General features: G+C 40.0%; 1 protein-coding gene across 2 annotated transcripts in view; it reads right to left on the bottom strand.

Moving 5' to 3' along the window:
- PLEKHM3 (pleckstrin homology domain containing M3) overlaps positions 1–22,942 on the bottom strand; it is a 223,240-nt gene that overhangs the window by 14,737 nt on the left and 185,561 nt on the right. The gene's annotated exons all lie outside the window — the stretch shown is intronic.

The raw sequence follows: 22,942 nt of genomic DNA, 5'->3' as shown, positions 1-22,942 counted from the left end.
GGGTGCGGTAGGGAGGTGGGTAGTGAAAAGGTATCCCCTATAGTTTGATTGGAGTTCTATGAGACTAGAAAAGATCAAAGATCCAGTGCCTTTGGCTAAATGTCAGGCAGATTTAGGCAGTTATGTGCTAATTTGTAAAGCTATCCCAGTAGTTCTGAATTGTAAAATGCACAAATTAGATATTTAAATCAGACAACACCTATATGACCCTTTGCCCCTATTTTTACATAAATTATCCTTAAAATAGCTCTCCTAGTTGTATTCCCTTTTTAAATAAGCCAGTCAGTAAATAGATAAACATGAAATGAAATAATAAAATAAACTGGTGGCTTCTCTGGTTCCAGAACTAGTAAATGGTGGGTCAACTTTGGCAGTGATTTCTGTCTTCTGACTTAATTCTAGCCCTCTCTCCACGTACTAGCCACATGGCCCTTAAGTCACTTAGTATATCCCCAAATACCTGCTAAGACTCAAATCTGGGAAGAACAATTGGTATGCCCTGAAATGATCTTTGTATTTACCTTTTAATCCCTGAAGTTAATTAAGGCAGGTTTTCCCCCTGATTACAGCCCACAAAGCATTTGGCTTTCACAGGTCTTGCACTTTTAGTTTGTAAACCCAAGCTCAGCTAATACCTTTGACAAGAGCTTTACTGAAAATCTTGGCTTTGAAAATAGAATGTAAACAAGGGTTAATTAATTCATTTGCTAATTTTGCTACCCTACTGGGGACAGTAACTCACCATTATCTTTAGTGCTAATGCTTAATAAATGCTTCTTGCTAATTTGCAGGTGGTGACAGGACTTCTCGGTAATACTCCACGTATGTAAAATCATAATAGATTTGACCTGAATGAAATATCTTTTTGGAGATAGGGAAAAACTGGAATTTCTGACACTTCTAAGTTTTTGTTTTTTTTTTAAATGGTTCACCTGGCAGTTAATATCATTCTCAACAGACAAATGTCCATTACTTCAGGAAAATCTTGTTTTAATATTAGAAAAAGTAAACTGAAGGAGGATTTTAAAATTTTCTACAATTTTTGTGAACAGCTAGGATATATCACGATTGAAGCCATTAAAAAACCATAAATAAAAGCAATGGCTTTCTGTGAAAACCTCTAAAGTAGTTCAAAATATCTAAGAGTCCAAGAGATGTTTAGAAATATCTTGCTACATCTAAGATAAAGACAGTAAATATAAGAATAGTATTAGGCTAATGCAGATTTAAAAAAATATATACAAAATTATCTTATGTATATGGACTGCTGTTTAATTTACCAGCCTACCTTTAAAATGTAAAACTGAAAAATTTAACTGTCAAGGTTTGAAGTAAAACCTCTTTAAAAGAAACAATAATTTATAAAGATAGATACCAAGATTCTGATGGGATTTACTAGTATTTAACATACTACATTTCAGTTCCTCAAGACACTTGATGGAACACACATAAAAGAAACTGTCAAGCATGGGTACATTAGAAAAATGCAAAAAAGTTCAGAAGGTAAATCTAGTTTAAACAGTATGATTAGTTGCTTAGGAATAAGTTAAATGATGTAAATTTAAAAGGAGAAAGGCATTCAAATAAAAGACCCAAAGTGTTTTGTCATTACTTATTTCCCTATTTGTCTCTTCTCATCAATACAATTTTCTACAATACAGTATTACTTTATTTTCGAATACTCAATGTGTTCTAGGCCAATGGTTCTCAAAGTGTGGTCCCTGGACTAGCCAAACCAGCATCACCAGAGAATTTGTTAGATATGCAAATTATTGGGTTCTATGCCAGACTTACTGAACTGTAAACTACAGGGTGGGGCTTGTCACTCTATTTTAACCAGCCCTCCAGAGAATTCTGATGAATAAAAAAGTTCAAAAACAACTGCTCTAGGCCAGTCATTTCCAAAGGCAGTTGCTCTAGTTGATATATTAGACAAAGCTATTCTATGTATTCTTGGGGTTCCCTGGTGGCTCAGATGATAAAGAATCCGCCTGCAGTTCGGGAGACCTGGGGTTTGAACCCTGGGTCAGGAAGATACCCTGGAGAAGGAAACAGCTACCCACTCCAGTATTCTGGCTTAGAGAACTTCACGGACAAGAAGCCTAGCAGGCTACAGTCCATGGAGTCACAAAGAGTTGGACATGACTGAGTGACTTTCACTTTTCATTCTAAATACTTAGAACAAAAATATGGACTTAGCAAAATGAAATAGGAAGTGAGGTTAATTACTGTTTTTACATAGGACTTTACATTTCATGTCTATTAATATTTTCCTATGGCTGATAAGTAAGCATCTCATTTTATTTTGTTTTTATCACAAAATGGAGTTGTTCTTATATTTATTGGCCATTTGCATATTTTTTCTGTATATTGGTTTGTGTCCTTTGCATTTTCTAATGACTTTTATAAATTTCTTTTTTTATATTCAGGAAATTAATGCTTTGTCACATGTGTGGTAATATCTCTCCAAGTTTCCTGTTTACATTTGCCTTTATCTGTAAAATTTTAGGCATTTAACTTTTAAAAAATGTATTTAAAAGCATTTTGCTTTCATGGCTTCTGGGTTTGTGTCAAGTTTAAAGAGAACTTCCCCATTTTAACATGATAAAAATATTCACCCTTCTTTTCTTCTAGTACTTTATGGGTTTTTGTTTTGTTTGTTTTATATATTAACATATTTGATCCATTTGGAATTTATCTTGACATAAGGACTATGGTAAAATCCAACATTATTTTTCTTTCTCCAATGGTTATCTGGTTCCCAGTTCCTTTTATGGAATGATCCATTTTTGTGTTACTAATTTGCTACCTTTATTGTGCATTAAATTTCCTTATAACTTGGATTTATCTCCATGCTTTCTGAAATCCTATTCCACTGATTTATTTTCCTACGCCAACACTATACTGTTTTATTTTTTAATTTTATTTTAAAAAATATTTTAATTTATTTTTTGGTTGTGCTTGGTCTTGGTTGTGGCACTCGAGATTTTCAGTCTTTGTCACAGCATGTGAGATTTTTAGTTGCAGTATGCAAACTCTTAGTTGCAGCATCTTGGGATCTAGTTCCCTGACCAGGGATCAAACCAGGGCCCCCTGCACTGGGAGCAAAGAATCTTAGCCACTGGACCACCAGGGAAGTCCAAACAGTATACTGTTTTATAATACATTCGGATATCTGGTAAAAAACAGTCTCCCTTCAAGTAAACAACTTTAGAATTAATCTAAAGAGTTATAATTAACATAACTAATTAATTATAATTAATATAATCTAAAGAGTTAATCAATCTAAAGAGGGCTTCCCTCGTAGCTCCGTTGGTAAAGAATCTGCCTGCAATGCAGGAGACCTGGGTTCAATCCCTGGGACGGGAAGATCCCCTGAAGAAGGATGTGGCAGCCCACTCCAGTATTCTTGCCTGGAGAATACCATGGACAGAGGAGCCTGGCAGGCTACAATCCATGGGGTTGCAAGAGTTGGACATGACTTAGCGACTAAACCACCACCACTCCCCAAAGAGTTATAAGATTCTATCTTGACTCTATTAAGTTCAATGTTGTCCATCTTTATGTTTTTTTAAATGAAAAACTGTGAAGAAGGCTGAACGCCAAAGAATTGATGCTTTTGAACTGTGGTGTTGGAGACTCTTGAGAGTCCCTTGGACTGCAAGGAGATCCAACCAGTCCATTCTGAAGGAGATCAGCCCTGGGATTTCTTTGGAAGGAATGATGCTAAAGCTGAAACTCCAGAACTTTGGCCACCTCATGCGAAGAGTTGACTCATTGGAAAAGACTCTGATGCTGGGAGGGATTGGGGGCAGGAGAAGAAGGGGACGACAGAGGATGACATGGCTGGATGGCATCACAGACTCGATGGACATGAGTCTGAGTGAACTCCGGGAGTTGGTGATGGACAGAGAGGCCTGGCGTGCTGCGATTCATGGGGTCGTAAAGAGTCGGACACAACAGCAACTGAACTGAACTGAAATGAAAAAAGTTGAAATGTATATCATCAACCAATTAAATGTATATTATAATTTTATTTGTTGTTGTTGCTGCTGCTGCTAAGTCGCTTCAGTCGTGTCCGACTCTGTGTGACCCCATGGACGGCCTCCCACCAGGCTCCACCGTCCCTGGGATTCTCCAGGCAAGAACACTGGAGAGGGTTGCCATTTCCTTCTCCAATGCATGAAAGTGAAAAGTGAAAGTGAAGTCACTCAGTGTTGTCCGACTCCTAGCGACCCCATGGACTGCAGCCCACCAGGCTCCTCCGTCCATGGGGTTTTCCAGCAAGAGTACTGGAGTGGGGTGCCATTGCCTTCTCAGTTTTATTTAAAAAGAGATGCAGCAGTATAAACATATCAGGTAATCAAGGGCCAATTCTGACTTTTTTTTCAGTCTTTAGATATTTGGCATTTTGAACATCTCAGTTATTTATTTATTTTTATCTTTATACAGTGACAAAAGTATTAACTTTTGGTGGGTTAAACTAATAGACTGTGTACATGTTTATTAGATTAGAAAACATGGTTTAACTGTTCAATAATGTATAAGGTTTTAGCCTAGTGTGCTTGAACCAAACGTGTTGAAAAAAATAATCTAATAATGCGTAAAACATTGAATGAGAGAAAAATGCATGAAAAACATGCTTTTTTTTTTAGCAGCTCCTTTCATCCAGTGAGAACATTATTTGAAAATTTCACTTCCACTCTGCATATTAGTAAAAGCTGGATGGGGATGGAACCCAGGTCTCCCACATTGCAAGCAGATTCTTTACCATCTGAGCCACCCAGGGAAGCCCAAGAACACTGGAGTGGGTTGCCATTCCCTTCTCCAGGGGAGCTTCCGAACCCAGGAATCAAACTGGGGTCTCCTGCATTGCAGGTGGATACTTTACCAGCTGAGGTACCAGGGTAGCCCCTGAAACTGATAACATAGTAATAAAAAAGTGTTATGAATAGTTATACTATGTACACAAGTAATAAGCAGACACATTATTGCAGGAAGTCACTGCAAGTTGTATTTCTTTTAACCCTGTGAATATTCACTCATAAGACAGGACTAGGGTGGAGAAGGCTAGAGGGTTGTGTATCAGCAAAGGAAACTCTCAAGGGGAGTAATGTGGTCATTCACTGGGAGAAGCCAGTGTGTGCCTTTCGCTTAGGTCTGGTTAACAACGTGCTTGCTAACTAATAACTAAGCCTTTCAGTGTCTCTGGGAGGTGACTTGGGCAAGCCCTCTAGACCCCTCAGTGAGAAAAACTTAAGCAGGAAACTTTTGTGGGGTTAGGTGGGGAAAAGGATTAAGAACTGCTCTTAGGTACTTCTAAGCATTAGGGTTTGCCCGATTAGATCTGTCTTTTTCATTTTTTAAAATTTATTTATTTTTTGGCTGTGCTGTGCAGCTTGTGAGATCTTAGTTCCCTGACCAGGGATTGAGCCTGAGCCCCGACACTGGAAGCAAAGAGTTTTAACCACTGGACCACCAGGGAAGTCCCAGGTCTCTCTCTTCTAAACAGTGGACCTTACATAACTCTCAGGAAAGAGGAGGAAGGCAAAAGTCACCTTTCATGCTTGCTGCTTTGACATTCACATCACTTGTGTCCCTTAGCCCCTGGGCTGGTGCCTCTTTCTGACTGCATGAAAATCATGCCATCCCTTAGGTTAAATCAGGCTTCACTCTTCTACCCGAATGTCATCCTACCCAACTCCACCCCTTCTCTTCCCAGGGAAATTCTGCTTGTTTCTTCATTTCCATTTCTGAAGTTTTTCTTCCCAATCACTGATATAAGCTGCTTTCCTACCTAAGTCTTTTAATTTAAAATTTCTTTCTCTCCACCACCTTCTAGAAAAAGAATGTGTCAACTCCCCTCTTAAAGAAGAGCTTTAAGATACTTCAACTTCCCCATGTTCAACCCTAACTAGATCTTTTAGCTTAAGTTACCTTACTTCAAATTACTGGCTTCCAATGTTTCCAGTGCAGTCTTTAAACCAGTCACTGATTCATTATTTGCAAGTCAGTCTACTATGTTACTGGTTTTATAAAAGGCCATTTCCGTTTTTCACATGAATTATTTTTTAAAAAATATTTACTTGGCTGTTTTGGCTCATGGGATCTTTGTACGTTGTGTCACGTGGGATCTCTTGCACATGGACTCTAGTTGTGGTGCACAGGCTTAGTTCCCTGACCAGAGATCGAACGGGCATCCCCTGCACTGCAAGCCGGATTCTTAACCACTGGACTACCAGGGAAGTCTCATGAATCACTTCTTTTAATACTCTCTTTCCCTGTTCTCTCATCAAAAAAGTTCTTCCCATTAATTTTGGTGAGAGCACGTACCCCCACCCCCATCCATCAACTAGCTAGCTAAGGATACATAGTAAGTAGTCTTTTACCCTCACCCTCCTAGGATGCTTTGTGCCTCCCTCAAACTTCAGGCAAGTGCTGATAACACAGTGAGACAGAAAGAATACTGTACTGTTTGACAGCCTGAATCTCCAACTACCTATGGGAATGGTATTGTAGGGGATGCTGGCATCCATGGATGGTGGAGTGGAATGGGGAAGGGGAGTGTGTTGCAGGGTGTGGGGGCGATGTGTAAATGATTGCTAAGCTCCCCAAGTTCTATGCTTTGATACAATTCAGTCTAAAGAGCAACTTTTGTACAGAGTGCAAAGGTCTATGAACTGTGCCTTTAACTGTTTTATGTACTATGAGAGAATTAGGAACCAAGCAGATGATTATTAATGGTAGCTATAGGTGGCATAGGCAGATGTTTCCTGATGCAGCACTGAGTGGTTTAATATTCAAAATACTGAAAGGATTTCATAAAGATATAATAATGCTCATTAGATGCTGAAATAAGAACAAGAAAACAACTTTAACAGGATACTATTTGTACTTCTACAGTTGGATGAAAAAAGTCTCAAACCATCATGAACATATACTGACAAAACCAAGACACTACTGTACCTCTTGTAATTCTAAAGTATAAAAACAGTTCATTTCAAAACATATTGCTCAGTCTGAAAAGTCAACATTTTTTATATGGAAAGGTAAATACTCTTTCTCTTCTCCATTGTGTATTCAGGTTACTTATTTACAGTCCCACAGAGAAGGAAAAAGCACACACTAAGAAGTGACCTAAAAGATGTTTTGAAAATTAAGTTACCTGGGTAGCTTAGCAAAGCTCAAGTTTTTGACAGTGAAGTCTCCATTGGGCCAATAAAACACATCTGCCCCTAATATATAATTGAATGTTAGCAATCACTTGATAAAAGTCAGATATCTTGGCAATGTCTACATTTAAGCAGGCAAATTCCCTGAAATGAGCTTAAAAGCTGTTTAAAATAAAATAGGTAAGTACGGGTTTGAAAAACCAAAGTAAAATAAACCATTCATTCATAAATTATTTATTGAGCATTGATATTAAGAAGAGATGACAAGAATACACAGAAGAACTGTACAAAAAAGATCTTCACGACCCACATAATCACGATGGTGTGATCACTCACCTAGAGCCAGACATCCTGGAGTGTGAAGTCAAGTGGGCCTTAGAAAGCATCACTATGAACAAAGCTAGTGGAGGTGATGGAATTCCAGTTCAGCTATTCCAAATCCTAAAAGATGATGCTGTGAAAGTGCTGCACTCAATATGCCAGCAAATGTGGAAAACTCAGCAGTGGCCACAGGACTGGAAAAGGTCAGTTTTCATTCCAATCCCAAAGAAGGGCAATGCCAAAGAATGCTCAAACTACTGCACAATTGCACTCATCTCACACGCTACTAAAGTAATGCTCAAAATTCTCCAAGCCAGACTTCAGCAATATGTGAACCGTGAACTTCCTAATGTTCAAGCTGGTTTTAGAAAAGGCAGAGGAACCAGAGGTCAAATTGCCAACATCCGCTGGATCATAGAAAAAGCAAGAGAGTTCCAGAAAAACATCTATTTCTGCTTTATTGACTATGCCAAAGCCTTTGACTGTGTGGATCACAATAAACTGTGGAAAATTCTGAAAGAGATGGGACTACCAGACCACCTGATCTGCCTCTTGAGAAATTTGTATGCAGGTCAGGAAGCAACAGTTAGAACTGGACATGGAACAACAGACTGGTTCCAAATAGGGAAAGGAGTACATCAAGGCTGTATATTGTCACCCTGCTTATTTAACTTATATGCAGAGTACGTCATGAGAAACGCTGGACTGGAAGAAACACAAACTGGAATCAAGGTTGCTGGGAGAAATATCAATAACCTCAGATATGCAGATGACACCACCCTTATGGCAGAAAGTGAAGAGGAACTCAAAAGCCTCTTGATGAAACTGAAAGTGGAGAGTGAAAAAGTTGGCTTAAAGCTCAACATTCAGAAAATGAAGATCATGGCATCTGGTCCCACCACTTCATGGGAAATAGATGGGGAAACAGTGGAAACAGTGTCAGACTTTATTTTTCTGGGCTCCAAAATCACTGTAGATGGTGACTGCAGCCATGAAATTAAAAGATGCTTACTCCTTGGAAGGAAAGTTATGACCAACCTAGATAGCATATTCAAAAGCAGAGACGTTACTTTGCCAACAAAGGTTTGTCTAGTCAAGGCTATGGTTTTCCCTGTGGTCATGTATGGATGTGAGAGTTGGACTGTGAAGAAGGCTGAGCGCCAAAGAATTGATGCTTTTGAACTGTGGTGTTGGAGAAGACTCTTGAGAGTCCCTTGGACTGCAAGGAGATCCAACCAGTCCATTCTGAAGGAGATCAGCCCTGGGATTTCTTTGGAAGGAATGATGCTAAAGCTGAAACTCCAGTACTTTGGCCACCTCATGGGAGGAGTTGATTCATTGGAAAAGACTCTGATGCTGGGAGGGATTGGGGGCAGGAGGAGAAGGGGACGACAGAGGATGAGATGGCTGGATGGCATCACTGACTCGATGGACGTGAGTCTGAGTGAACTCCGGGAGCTGGTGATGGACAGGGAGGCCTGGCGTGCTGCGATTCATGGGGTCACAAAGAGTCGGACACGACTGAGCGACTGATCTGATCTGATCTGATCTGATTCTAGACGTAGAGGATGGAGCAGTGAGCAAAACAAGAGTCTGTTAAGAATCCTATATTACTTCTAAATGGTGGACTGAATCAACATTTGAATTTATATCTTAATCCCTTTGGGTGGATTGTATTAAAAAAAAGCAGTCAACTTCCCTGAAAACATCGTGACAAACTATCAAGAGACTAATACAAAATGGACCTGAAGTAAAGCTCTCACGAGCTCTTACTTCTTTGGTCAATAAGAGCTTAAAACAGTGTCATATGCCTGCTATGTAGAGGGGTAGGGGATGGCTTGTTGAAGATCACAAAGCAACTGAGTGGCAGAGTTAGGAATTACATCTAGACTTTCAAGTCATCAGTCCAATGATTTTTCTGAGGACTGCTGCTGCTGCTGCTGCTGCTGGTAAGTCGCTTCAGTCATGTCCGACTCTGTGCGACCCCATAGGCGACAGCCCACCAGGCTCCCCCATCCCTGGGATTCTCCAGGCAAGAACACTGGAATGGGTTGCCATTTCCTTCTCCAATGCATAAAAGTGAAAAGTGAAAGTGAAGTCGCTCAGTCGTATCCGACTCTTCGAGATCCCATGGACTGCAGCCTACCAGGCTCCTCCGCCCATGGGATTTTCCAGGCAACAGTACTGGAGTGGGGTGCCATTGCCTTCTGAGGACTAGCCTGCCTCTATTTATTAAATGGATCTTCACAATTTTAGAGCCAGTTACATTTTTTTCCCTGTAAAATTACCCATTAGTGAAAATATATAGGTTAAATATGACTATTTTCCTGGTTCTACTATGATGTGATAAAAAGACTGGATGCAATCTCAGTTTTATTAAAAATATATATGCATACAAGAGTATGGAGAATTCTCTTCATTATATTTTTATGTACTTTAAGCATTTTCTATAACGAACATCAATCACTTTTACAGTTGGAAAGGTAAAACAGGAGTTTTAAATAACTTATCCCTACTCCAAACCACAAAAAATTAGGTTAACTGAAATGCTTAGAGAAAAGATGATTAACACAGTGTTAACCAGACACATAACCAGAAACTTGGTAAGAAATGTGTCTGGGGGAGACAACAGCCATCTATTCAAGTGACCAAATGGCTTCAAAAAACAATAGCGGCCTCACCAGCTAGGATTGTGTTTACAAATGCATGGTGTTTATCAAGTGGCTTAATGGCATAAAGGGTCAGGTCAGCCCTGAGGATTACACAAAAGTCTTGCCTGTATCAGCAGACGTTCCGAAACATTTCAATGTGTGAATATAGGAGCCACGAGGCCAAGGTGAAATGTTATTTACCAAGTTACTCTTTGACCAAAGTTTAAAAGCCGAAACAACGAGCATTGTGCTCCAGTTTTTTATCAAGGAGAACCTTTACTCACTCAATAAATACACTGAAGAGCAGGCAGTCATGTAGCCTAAGAGGAGCAGAATTCCATCTTGTAAGTCAGTCTCCTTCTTCTGCCCCTCACAAAATCTGTACGCTCTCTGGGCTTCAGTGTTTCTACGCTAAAAATGTTGACATGGTCTCTACAGGTCCTTCCATCTTTGTTAGTTTTGATTCTAGAACGCAGGCAGGGGAGTTAGAGAACTATGGAGAAAGTTCTTTAATATGCTCTTCTTCAACACCAGAGGGAGAGAGAGGGTGGGGGGGGAGAGAGAGAAAGAGAGAGAGAGGGAGGCAGAGGGAGAGAGAGAGAAAGAGATAATAGAGCAAGAGAGAGAAACACTAAGCAGATGCAAACCACCGGTTCCTCAGCAAAGGCACCTAGGAGGAGTCATCCAAATTCCCTAGAGCTGCTGGGAGAATCCCACACCTCATTACAATACTTGCTGAGTGGCTTCGTCCCAAGAAAAGCCACAGAAAGGAAATATCATTAAAAAAGCGTATATGCATTGGGGGAAGCTGTTCCCTCCCTAACACCCGACTCAGCCAAGGCTGTTGTTCCCTATTGTTGAACAGGATGTAACAGGACTGCCAAGCACAGCCCAGGAACCTGCTAACTAGGTGCACCGACAGTGTTTGTTTTGGAACCATTTACCAACAGAGGAATGTGTCAGGCTGATTAGTGAAAAAAGGGTATGTAATGTATGTGTATTCGAGTCCAGATGAGGGCATAATCCAGGTATTTGGTCTGTTTGTGCAGGGACTCACAGAAACTGAAGGCTGAGCAAATAGGAAGCTACGAGGGAAGACCAGCGTCTGCGTGGTGCTTCTCCCGCCTCCTCCTGCGGAGTTTTCTCCTACTCCCCTGACTCCCACCAAAAGATTCCTGCCCAAACGTGAAACTCTCTTTCATGAAATGACAAAACTCTAATGGGTTGCCCAGAAAAATGGAAGAGCCTTTGTAAGGTCGCTGACAGATTCAGAGTTTGATAATTTTCTAGGCACTAAGTGGCAACTCAGGCAAAGCCATCTCCACGGTTACCTTCCATGAACAAATCAAAGGAAACTAGGGCGATGGGAAACACAGCTCTTAATGGACTGTTGAAGATGTGCTAAGAACTGCCCATCTCAGCATCTTCTGTGTGAAGAAGTAATTCTATACATCATAACAAAGCAGTTTTCTTTCTCTAGTTTTAAACAAACCTTTTAAAGGTTGGACTACAGTTAGTTACTTGAAGCTTCATGTCTTGATGAAGCTTAAAGAAGGGCAGAGGGTGCCAAGACAAAGAACAAAGTCCATGCCCCAACAAGTTCAGGTCCTGAGGGGCAGGATGATGTGAATTGCAATGAGATGCAAAATGACAAAGGCCAATTCCAGAGGTCAAGGTGTTGGGAGGAGTCCCTGTGCTCTTTGGTACAAGCTAGACATTTCTGGAGTTTGGCCAAAATGGATGAAAGTGATGGGGCTTGAACTGAATTCTTTAGGAGACTTTTTTTTTTTTTTCTTCTGTAAGCTAACCTGACAAAGGGCTTGCCAGGTGGCTCAAAGAGCAAAGACTCTGCCTGCAATGTGGGAGACCTGGGTTTGATCCCTGGGTTGGGAAGCTTCCCTGGAGGAGGGCATGGCAACCCACTCTAGTATTCTTGCCTGGAAAATCCCGTGGAGGGAGGAGCCTGGCAGGCTACAGTCCATGGGGTCACAAAGAGTTGGACACCACTGAGAGACTAAACACAGCACAACCTGACAAAATAGATTTCAAAAGTGAAAAAGAGGATAAGGCCTCTTAGAAACTCACTCACTATGGGCTGTTCCATTCGGCCAGTGTTTGTTCTCAATAGACAACTGTACGGAATGTTCTGTGAATGTGTGCAGACTGGATGTGGTGTCAGAGTATGTTAACTCAACCGGTAAGAGTTTGCTGTTGTTAAGTTCAGGGTCCTGTATGCAATCGTGGTTTCTTAAAGGAGGGGAGGAAGTTGCTAACTACTAGCTAACACTCAGTCTGCTTCTCCAAGTCCCTAGTGCTTCAACAAAACATGTAACCCTTTGAGAAGACTAACCAGGGAGCCGCAGATGCCCTAACACAGGAAGAACACATGCTCGGCAATGCCTTCCCAGGACAAGGGCATGTCATCACTCTCCCTAGGCCAACACTCACGCCAGAGAATTACTTGAAATGATAGATCAGCTGCTTCAACCTTATGTAGAAAGCTGCAGTGTTACTTCAGACTTAAACTATGTTCCTCTGAGTGTTAGTCGTTCAGTCATGTCCGACTCTTTGCAACCCCATGGACTGTAGCTCGCCAGGCTCCTCTGTCCATGGGATTCTCCAGGCAAGAATACTGGAGTGAGTAGCCATTCCTTTCTCCAGAGGATCTTCCCAACCCAGGATTGAACCTGGGTTTCCTGCATTGTAGGCAGATTCTTTATTGACTGAACAACCAGGGAAGCCCAATGCTCCTCTAGCTTCATAAGTATTTTTTTCCAGGTTTATTGAGATACAGTTAACATATAATATTGCATTAGTTTCAGGCATACAACATGATAATTTGATGTAGGTACATGTTGCAGAAGGACCACCACAATAAGTTTAGCTAACTCCATCACCTTACATAGTCACAATTTTTTTTTTCTTGTGCTGAGAACTTTTAAGATATATTCTCTTAGCAACTTTCAAATATATGATATAGTATTGCTATCTCCAATTCAATCTCTGGATTGGGAAGATCTTCTGGAGGAGGAAATGGCAACCTACTCCAGCATTCTTGACAGTGAAATTCCAAGGACAGAGGAGCCTGGTGGGCTATAGTCCACAGGGTCGCAGGGTCAGACATGACATAGCGACTAAGCCTGCTGCTGCCGCCACCGCCATGCTATACAGTATTCATCTTATAAACGGAAATTTGTACCTTTGACCCCCTTAACTCATTTTGCCCACTGCATACCCGCCACCTCTGGCAACTGCTAATCTGTTCTGAGTTTGCTTTTTTAGATCCCACATTATAGGTGATATCATACAATATCTGTCTTTCCCTGTCTGACTTTTTTCACTTAGTGCCAGTATTATAAATTCTCTTAACTAATCACTGCAGATGGTGACTGCAGCCATGAAATTGAAAGATGCTTGCTCCTTGGAAGAAAAGTTATGACCAACCTAGACAGCATATTAAAAAGCAGAGACATTATTTTGCCAACAAAGGTCTGTATAGTCAAGTTTTTTCCAGTAGTTATGCATGGATGTGAGAGTTGGACTGTGAAGAAAGCTGAGTGCCGAAGAATTGATGCTTTTGAACTGTTTTGTTGGAGAAGACTCTTGAGAGTCCCTTGGACTGCAAGGAGATCCAACCCATCCATTCTAAAGGAAATCAGTCCTGAATATTCATTGGAAGGACTGATGCTGAAGCTGAAACTCCAATACTTTAGCCACCTGATGTAAAGAGCTGACTCATTTGAAAAGACCCTGATGCTGGGAAAAATTGAAGGCAGGAGGAAAAGGGGATGACAGAGGATAAGATGGCTGGATGGCATCACCGACTCAATGGACATGAGTTTGAGTAACCTCTGGGAGTTGGTGATGGACAGGGAGGCCTTGTGTGCTGCAGTCCATGGGGTCACAAAGAGTTGGACATGACTGAGTGACTGAACTGAACTAATCAGTTTTTTAAAAAAGCTCTGTCAGTATTCTTAATGAACACACATAACATACTTGGGAGAGCTGAACCAAACAGTAAATAGTTATGGGATGTTAACTATATGAAACCCACCAAATTCATGTGGTAGTGGTTTAGTCACTAAGTCATACCCGACTGTTAAGACACCGTGGACTGTAGCCTGCCAGGCTCCTCTGTCCATGGGATTCTCTAGGCAAGAGTACTGGAGTGGGTTGCCATTTCCTTCTCCAGGGGATCTTCCTGATCTAGGAATTGAACCGGGGTCTTATGTGTTGCAGGCAGATTCTTTACTGACTGAGCTATGAGGGAAACCAAATTCATGTATTAATGTGTAATGTTCTTATAGTACTCTACATCAAAAGTGAAAATGAAAATCAAAATGTTAATTGCTCAGTTGTATCCAAATGAGTCACCCTATGGACTGTAGCCTGTTGGGCTCCTCTGTCCATGGAATTCTCCAGGCAGGAATACTGGAGTGGGTAGCTATTTCCTTCTCCAGCGGATCTTCCCAACCCAGGGATTGAACCAGAGCTTCCCTTGTGGCTCAGATGGTAAAGAGTCTGCCTGCAATGTGGGAGACCCGGGTTTGATCCCTGGGTCAGGAAGATCCTCTGGAGAAAGAAATGGCAACCTATTCCAGTACTCTTGCCTGAAAAATCCTATGGATGGAGGAGCCTGGCAGGCTATAGTCCATGGGGTCACAGAGTCAGACGTGACTGAGTGACTTTACTTTCTTTCTTCTTTTCCGGCACTGCAGGCAGATTCTTTACCATCTAAGCCACCAGGGAAGCCCATTCCATATCTAAATACAGCCCCAAATGGGAGTGGGGTCATTAAATCTTAAAGTGCAATGTTTTCCATACTGGAAAACCTGTGGGGATGGCTTGTCTGTGGCATGAAAAATTCAACATGGCTGAATGGATCAGATTGAAAGGATGGAATTGATTTATGATAGCTGATATATTTTGTTAAGTCTTATGTTAAAATGCATGCAGAGTATTATCTAAGAGGAAGCATTTATGTCCTTGTGATGTGGAAACATTTCAAGATTGAGGACTGGCACCTTCACAGACATGTGTGAAGCAGGATGGCTTCCTTAGCAGCATTCTGTCCTTAGTAACAAAAGAAGATCAGTGATATGCAGAGATATTGGAAAGAAAGCTGGATAGAAGGTAATTTTAAGATTAAAAAAAAAAACACACACCTAAGTTCTGGGTCATTCTGTGGGTTTATCTGACTTTTTTGCTTTTATACTGATTGCTTTCTCTTACATCTTAGGGCTGTTATCGGTCTAATCTTCTGATTTGTCTTTCTGAGAATTTAGAGCCCTTATTTCTTACTCTCCATCAAGAAGGCTGTGTTTTGTCATTCCTCCTTCCTCAGGATGTAGACCTGGACCTTTGTTTTCACAGAAGGTCCCTCCCTCCTAGAGCTGAGCTCTCTTTTCAGTCCTCTACAGGGGTAAATGCTGGATTAGGCTCAAGTAAAGCAGTTTTGTGATTCTGGATCTTTCTACTGTATTCAAAATCTTGCAACCTGGATTTCAGTGTTTTCCTATTTAAAGGAGAGAGGTATGTATTTAATCTGGGATGTCCCTTCCTAAACCTGATAAAGGCAGGCCCTCATTCCACAGGTACCCCCGGCTGAACATGGCCTGCCCCGGCTGCACAGAGGGGGAAGCCTGGCTCTGGTCCCCTTTCCCAGCTCCCCCGCCCCCTCAGGATAGCCCTTTGGGGGTTCACAAAACAAAGGCAGAGCTTTTCCCCAGCCCAATCTAACTCCAGCTCACTGCTCCAAGTATAAAAAAAAAGTCCAGGTTGGCAAATAAAGGGAAAATTGTAAAGAACAGTTTTGTGGGGAGGTTTCTTTAATAACAGGTACATACGATTTTCAAATTTCTTTTAGGGGGTATGCTGCAAAAACAGTTTGAAGACTATAGGTACAGAAAAAACAGTGATGTACAATGAAAAAAGCACAGATTTTAGAGTCAGATATATCTGGCTTCACGTTTTGGCTTTATCTCTTGGGCCAAGTTAATTGCCTCCTCTGAAACTAGGTTTCCTCATTATAAAAATGGAGGTAACAATACTTCCTCAGAGGACTGGCAGAAGAATTAAATGATGAGATATGAAAACTGCTGGCACTAGTAAGTATTACTGCGATTCCCCTACAAGCCCAGAATAGTGGCTATGTCAGCCAGAGGTGCTGTTCTAAAAATTAATACTAGGGTTTTACTTCTAAATTACACATTTGTGAAGTTTCCTTCTGCAGAACAATTCATTTAATAAGGAAAAGAAAGTCTTAAGAGTTGACCAATGTTTGATAATGTTGTTGTTTAATCACCAAGTCACGTCCAACTCTTTTGTGACTCCATAGACTGTAGCCCGCCAGGCTCCTCTGTCCATGGAATTTTCCAGGCAAGAATACTGGAATGGGTTTCATTTCCTTTTCAAGGATATATTCCCGATCCAGGGATCGAACCCACGTCTCCTGGATTGGCATGCAGATTCTTTACCACTGAGGCACCTGGGAAGTCCTGGTGATATATGGCCATAATCAAATAAGCATGTTAGAACTGGGTATATGCTGATACTGAAGTGCATGAATCAGTGCTTTAGAGCTCAACGTGGAGTTTTCTCCTCTGTTTAGAAATTGTGGAACATCTTTCTACTCACAGTGCATGTCATTCCCCTTAGTGGAACCCCAGGTCGACCCCCTCCACTGTGGCTCCTCCCACGTGTGAACGCAGCTGCCTGGTGGCTTGTCTGTCTCTTACTGGAGACTGTCAACTATTTGTGAGCAAGGAGCACGCCGGGTTCACTTTGTGTCTCCAGAACCCAGCCCAGTGCACAAACATAATATGCTCAGTGAATCATTTATTGAAGGAATGAATAGTTCTAATGCTTGTGGAATGTTCTTTACTGAATTGTAATTATGTTGTTCACATGATAGTTGGGTCTGAAAGGATATTAAATATAGTTCTGAGGGCACAGGGGTGTTGGATTTAGCAAGATGGTTTAGATACGTATGTGGTAACAATTTCACTAAAACTAAATTTCTAGGATTTTCACATATAGATTTTTAAAACATATTTTACTATGGAAAATGTCAAACATATTCAGAAAGTAGAGAGGATAGTATAATAAACCCCTGCACACCTATCACCTAGTTTCAATGATTATCTCGTTCATCTATATTCATCTTCTCCCTCCCACCATCAGATTATTTTGAAGCAAATCTGATTTATCATCACTTCATCTGTAAAGATTTCAGTTATACATAGATTTTAAAATTTATCCCACTATTCAAATTTATTTTTATTTATATATGTGTATGTTGCTCAGTTGTGTTCAACTCTTTGTGACCCCATGGACTGTAGTCTTCCAGGCTCTTGTCCATAGAGTTTTTCAGGCAAGAATACTGGAGTGGATTGCCATTTCCTTCTCCGGAGGATCTTCCTGACCCAGGGATTGAACCTGGGTCTCTTGTACCCCCTGCATTGGCAGGTGGATTCTTTACCATTAGCGCCAGCTTTACTTAGTACATCTTTATAGCTATGTTTTAAATCTGCAACTCTATTTCTGATTACAGTTTTCCATCAGTAAATCTTTTATTAGGGTTTGTTTGTCCTTTTCCATTGACATGTATAATCCACTCCCAGCATTTAAGTGGAAATTGAACACCATGAGAAAGCTCGGCAGGTTCCTGGCAAGTATTATGAACCTGGAGTTCCAGGAAGGCTCAGGGCTCCTTCAAACTCAGACATCTGTGCAAGCAAATTAAGGGAACTGAATCTGACTAAGGGAGAAACAGAGGATTCCGACTGTATTCCTTCCTACAAGGTAAAGGCCTTATGAGCCCATGGCCGTGCAAATGTGGTCATTTTGGTTGTGAGAATCCAGCATCTTGGATCATGACAATAGGTATCTTAGAGGAGGGGTTCTTTCTCCTGCATGTGACTCAGAATCACATGGGGAGTCTTTGAAGATACTGATTCTGGGGATTTAAAGAAGCCAGATCTCACAGGAGATTCAGATGTGCAGTGAGAGAGGAGCACCTGTGTCCTGCAAGAGACAAGTACCGAGACTGAGGGCTTTAAACGTGTGTGCACCCCAGCACCCTGATTTTGGTTTCTAATATTCTCTATTAAAAAGGAACCGGGGCCCCCTGAAGAAATGGCTGCTTCTACGATTAGGGCAGGAATTATATAAGATGAGCTGGGAGCATTGGGCAGTGCTAGAAAGTAAGGAACTGCTCAACACCAAAACCTCCATAATCACTGTGATATGCCAAGGGGACACAGGAGCCAACTGAAAGAGTTAAATGGCTAAAACTGGAACGGTTTGAGTAACACAAGCAAGTGGTTTTGGATAACCCAAAGTACAAAATAAATACTTTTTATTTATTTTATATATTTTGGGCTCCCTGGTGGCTCAGATGGTAAAGAATCTGCCTGCAATGCAGGAGACCCAGGTTCGATCCCTTGGAGATGGAAATGGCAACCTACTCTAGTATTCTTGCCTGGAGAATTCCATGGATAGAGAAGCCTGGTGGGCTACAGTCCATGGGGTCACAGAGAGTCAGACACAACTGAGGGACTAACACACACACATAAAATAAATATGCATGAGTCCATACTGATATGAATAAATAATTGAAAAAATAAATGGGAAAGAAGAAACAAATCTCTTAGGCAGAAGAATTCCAAATGACTTTGTACATATTCCACTCATGTAAGTCCCCACTGCTTAAGTGTGGGTCAAACACACTGACTTCCAGAAGGAAAGTATAAAAAGGAGATGGGAGTGGGTGGGGGATGAGTAACTTTGATGTGGAGACACAAAAACTATAGTGATCAGTCATGTTCATAGTATGTACCCATGATATGATATCATGATGAAATGACACTACCTCTTTGTTCTTCCTCCCAAACCCATAGAACCTGGTATAATCATAAGAAAGACAACAAGTATGACCCAATAGAAGGACTGTACAAAATACCTGACCAGTACCCTGCAAAACTGTCAAGGCCATGAAAACAAAATCTGAAAGACTGGTACCACCACGAAGCAGAGAATGATGAAGCAATTAAATGTAATGTGACATTCTGGAACAGAAAAGATGACTAGGTAGAAACTAAGGAAATCAGAGAAAAAAAAAAGCCTAGGGATTTCAGCTAATAATTGTATATCAATATTGGTTCATAATTGTAACAAATGTACCATACTAATGTAAGGTGTTAATAGTGAAAACTGGGTATGGAACATAAAGGACTTTTCTGTACTATCTTTGTGATTTTTCTGTAAATCTAAAGTTGTTCTAATAGAGTTTATTAAAACTTTTCAGCTTTGACCTCTGAGCCAAATGTTCTGCTGAATGAACTGTTTTAACAGGTTTTATTTTTTAGGATAGGGCTTCCCTGGTGGCTCCGCAGTAAAGAATCCACCTGCTAACACAGGAGATATGGGTTTGATCCCTTGGTCAGGAAGATACCCTAGAGAAGGAAATGGCAACCTGCTCTGGTGTTTGCCTGGGAAATCCCATGGACAGAGGAACCTGGCAGGCTATAGTACACAAGGTGCCAAAGAGTTGGACACAACTTAGCAACTAAACGACGACAACATTTTTAAGGTTTAGATTTACAGGAAAACTGAGTAGGTAGTACAGAGTTCCCATATTATGACCTCCAGTTTTCCCGATTCTCGACATCTTGCAGTAGTGTAGTAGTTTGTTGCAATTAATGAACCAATATTGGTATATTATTAGCTGAAGTCCACAGTTTAAAATAAAGAGTTATTCTGTGTTGTACGGTTCTATGAATTTTGACAAACGTATAATGTCATGTATGCACTATTACAGAATCATATAGAATAATCTCATTGCCCCCAAATTTCCTGTGCTTCACCTATTCATTCCTCCCTACACCCTCTCAAGACCCTGGCAATCATTGATTTTCTTATTGTCTGTATAGTTTTGCCTTTTTCAAAATGTCACATTCTTGGAATCATACAGTAAGTAACTTTTTCAGATTGGCTTCTTTCACTCAATAATATGCATTTAAGTTTCCTCCATGTCCTTTTGCGGCATAATAGCTCATTTCTTTTATCCCTGAATAATACTGCACTATATGGATAAACCACAGTTTCTTTATCCATCCACTTAGTAAAGGACAACTTGGTTGTTTCCAATTTGGGGCAATTAGGAATAAAACTGCTATAAATACCCATGTATAGATTTTTAAGTGAACGTAAGTTATAAACTCATGTTATTTAAAGGTATATTGTTATTTTTCAAATATTTGGGTATTTTGCAGGTATCTTCCTATTATTGATTATAGTTTAATTTCATTATGGTCTGAGACCATACTTTGTATAAATTCTATTCTTTAAAATTTGTCCAGATGTGTTTAATGGCCCAGAATGTGATCTCTTTCTTAGTAAATATTCCATGTGAGCTTGAGAAGAATGTATATTCTGTTTTTGGATGGACACATGAATTGACATGGATGTCCATTAGATTCACTTGGTTGATAGTGCTTTTCAATTACTATACATTCACTGATTTTCTGCCTATGGGATCTGTCAGTTACTGACAAAGGGGTGCTGAAGTCTCTAGCTATAATAATTATTACTTGCTCAGTTGTATCTGACTCTTTGTTTCCCTATGGACTGCAGCCCACCAGACTCCTCTGTCCACGGGATTTCCCAGGCAAGAATACTGGAGTGGATTGCCATTCTCTTCTCCAGGGGATCTTCCCAACCCAGGGTCTTCCACATTGCAGACACCAGGGAAGCCCAGCTATAATAATGGATATACTTAAATATAATTGTGGATTCATCTGTTTCTCCATGCAGTTGTTGGTTTTTGCCTCATGCATTTTTGACTCTCTGTTCATACACACTAAAGATGGTTTTTTATTAAGAACTGATCCAGTTATCATTATATAATGCCCCTCTTTATCATGGTGTAAAGAATTGGTATTATTTCTTCCAATATTCAACAAAAGTCACCAGTGAAGCCATTTGACTTCTTCATGGGAAGAAGAAGAAAAAATTACTATTTCAATTTCTTGTTGAAGGCCTATTTATATTTCTATTTCTTCTTGAGTCAGTTTTGGTACTTTGTCTTTCTAGAAATTTATCCATTTAATCTAAGTGGTCTAACCTGTTGGCATGAAGTTGTTTATACTGCCTCTTAAAAATTCTTTTAATTGCTATACCTTTTTTCTTTCCTGATACTGGCAATTGGTATCTTCTCTCTTAATTTTTTGGTCAGCCCACCTAAAAGGCTATCAAGTTTGTTAATCTTTTCAAAGAACCAATTTGCGGTTTCATTGACTTATTGTTTTTCATTTCATTGACATCTTCTCTAATCTTAGTTCTTTCTTTCCTCCTGCTTGCTTTGGATTTACTTTGCTTTTCATAAGTTTCTTAAAGTGGAATTTTAGGTTATTAATTTGAGACCTTCTTTCCTCTTTTCTGATATAGGTGTTAATAGCTATAAATTCCTCTCAAAGAACTACTTAAGCTGCATTCCATACATTTTGATATTTTGCATTTCATTTTCACTCATTTAAAAATATTTTAGGGATGTCCCTGGCAGTATTTAAGACTTCACCTTCCAATGCAGGGGTTGCAGGTTCAATCCCTGGTTGGGGAGCTAAGATTCTACATGCTTCACAGCCAAAAACACCAAAACACAGACCAGAAGCAATATTGTAACAAATTCAATAAAGACTTACAAAACTTATTTTAAAAATTGATACATTAAAATGGTGAACTTAATGCTCTTTAAAATTTTTTTTAAATTTCTCTTTTGGTGGATTTCTTCTTTGACACATGGGTTTTTAGAGTACATTATTTAATTTCCAAATACTTTGGGGTTTTTCAAAATTTTTTTCTACTAGAGATCTTAATTCCATGTTTCAGAGAACACATCTGGTATGGTTTTAATCTTTTAAATTTATGGAGACTTCTTTTATGGCCCAGAATATATGGCATATTCAGTTGGAAGTATTTTTTTAATTTTTACTTTTTTATTAAACATTTTTTATTGCAGTATAATTCACATAAAACTCACTCTTTTAAAGTGTAAAATTCACTGCTTTTTAGTATATTCACAAGACTGTATAACCATCACCACTATCCAATTCTAGAACATTTGTATCACCCCCCCCCAATAAATCCATGCTCATTACTAGCTATTCTCTTTCCCCCTTCCCCAGGCTCTAGGCACCTACAAATCTACTTTCTGTCTCTATAGATTTGTCTTTTGGGTACATTTCATATAAACAAAACATACATGGCCTTTTGTGTCTGGCTTCTTGCGCTTAGCATAATGCTTCAAGGTTCATCCACTCTGCAGCATATACTTCATTCCTTTTTAGATGGGATAATATTTCACTATGTGGATATATCACATTTTGTTTATCCAATCATTAGCTGATAGGCATTTATATTGTTTCTAATTTTTGATTACTATGAATACTGTTGCTATGAACATTTGTATACAAGTTTTTGTGTGGTATACATTTTTAAGAAGTATATAATCTTTAGGCTAAGTATATAATCTTGAGCTAAATAACAGTACTCAGGAATCTGGATGCAGGAGTGTGTGTGTGTGTGTGTGTGTGTGTGTGTAGGGAATCTTATGTTTCTGTGTCTGTCTTTCTGTGTGTAGGACCTAGATATTTACAAATAATCTTTGGGTTTAAGAAGAGGCCAGAAGGGCTGAGTGGACTCTTAATATCTTAGCTTTACCACACATGCTTCAGCTCTCCCTGGCTAAGTGCCTCACCTTCTATTCTGAACCACAGAGTAAGTGAGCCCAGCAGGGTG

Source organism: Bos mutus, chromosome 2, assembly GCF_027580195.1.
Source record: "Bos mutus isolate GX-2022 chromosome 2, NWIPB_WYAK_1.1, whole genome shotgun sequence".
NCBI classification, from domain to species: Eukaryota; Metazoa; Chordata; class Mammalia; order Artiodactyla; family Bovidae; genus Bos; species Bos mutus.
The sequence above is the reverse complement of the archived record's forward strand: the minus strand, read 5'-3'. Positions and strand labels throughout refer to the sequence as shown.